Genomic DNA, 1,534 nt, shown 5'->3' with positions numbered 1-1,534 from the left:
GACCATGGGATTCTGTTCTTGTTGCGGGAGGGGTGGGGCTTAAGGGCGGTGGTGAGTGAAGTGGAGGAGATGCACTGATGGGCATCGTCAACCACGTGGGAAGGAGACCAACTGGGACTTTCTGAGGTGGAATTGGTCATCCTGGGAGAAAATATGCTAGAGGCGGAGGAATTAGGAATAAGGGATGGTGTTTTTACACGAGGTGGGGAGGGAGGAGGTGTCGTGTTGGTAGCTGTGGGAGTCGGTGGGCTTGTAATATATGTCTGTCATTGGTCATTCGCTGGAGACGGTGATGGACAGGTCCAAGAAGTGGAAGGGAGTTCCCAAGAAGATACAGATGAATTTGAGTTCTGGGAGAAAGGTGTTCATTGGTGAACTGTTCAACCTCCTCGTGGGAGCAGGAAGTGGGGCCAATGAATTCATCAATGTAGCGGAGGAACAAGTGGAGAGAGGTGCCAGAGTAACTGCGAAAGTTGGACAATTCCACATATCTGACAAACAGGCAGGCATAGCTAGGTCACATGTGTGTGCCCATGGCTACCCCTTCGGTTCGGAGGATGTGGGAGGATTGGACAGAAAAGTTGTTGAGGGTGAAAACCAGTTTAGCCAGCTGGATGAGGGTGTCGGTGGAAGGGTACTGGTTGGGATGGGGTGAGATGAAGAAACAGAGGGCTTGGAGACTTCCGTCATAGCTGATGCATGTGTACTGGGACTGGATCTCCAATGTGAAGATGACGCATTGTGGACCAGGGAAATTAAAGTCTTGGAGGAGATGAAGTGCATAGGTGGTGTCACTAACGTAGGTGAGAGTTTCCTGGACTGGGGAGACAGGAAGGTGTTGAGGTAGAAAGAGATGAGTCGGGTTAAACAGGCGCAGGCAGAGACAGCAGATCTTAGGAAGGAGGGAGAATCGGGCAGTGTGAGGTTAATGGACAATGAGGTTGGAGGCTGTGAATGGGAGATTCCCCAGAGATGATGAGATTGTGATCGTCTGGGAGATTATGTTCTACCCTACAGTGCTAATGCGACGAGGTGGCCGAGAGGTTAAGCCGATGGACTGCTCATCCATTGTGTTCTACACGCGTGGGTTCGAATCCCACTCTCGTCGCTGTTTTTGGATTATCACAGCTGTCTTATTGAAATTGGAACTCAAATGGTTAGTTTATCTGTATCGACCACATTATAAAACTTCAAAGAATAATTTGAGACCGAAGCCTGAACTTAACGAAATGTAGACTGAATTGGGATAATGAAAAGGAACGCGATTTTCTTTTCCAAGTAAAGTTGCTGTGATCGTTAATCTTATCAAAGAGATCCAGGGAAACGAAATAACGAGAGATGCGATGTGCATGTTTAATGCAATGGGATTCTTAATGAGTGTTTTATCACATGAAATCTGGAGCAGGTTGGGTAGATATGATTCATCTTGCTGGTAAGAGCACAGAGAGACACCACAAAATAATAGAGATATTTCAAAAGGTGCAGGGGGTGGGTGTAGCGGTACAGAAAACTGGCTGTGAATGCACAGTAGAGA

The 1,534-nt window shown here is 47.6% G+C and overlaps 1 non-coding gene across 1 annotated transcript; it reads left to right on the top strand.

Moving 5' to 3' along the window:
- Positions 1-1,026: 1,026 nt before the first annotated feature.
- On the top strand, positions 1,027-1,108 carry trnas-gcu (transfer RNA serine (anticodon GCU)). Its single transcript has one exon. It is a non-coding gene; the product is annotated as a tRNA-Ser (tRNA).
- The last annotated feature ends 426 nt before the right edge of the window (positions 1,109-1,534 follow it).

Source organism: Chiloscyllium punctatum, chromosome 18 (genome assembly GCF_047496795.1).
Source record: "Chiloscyllium punctatum isolate Juve2018m chromosome 18, sChiPun1.3, whole genome shotgun sequence".
Classification (NCBI taxonomy): domain Eukaryota; kingdom Metazoa; phylum Chordata; class Chondrichthyes; order Orectolobiformes; family Hemiscylliidae; genus Chiloscyllium; species Chiloscyllium punctatum.
This window is presented reverse-complemented; position numbering and strand designations above follow the sequence as displayed.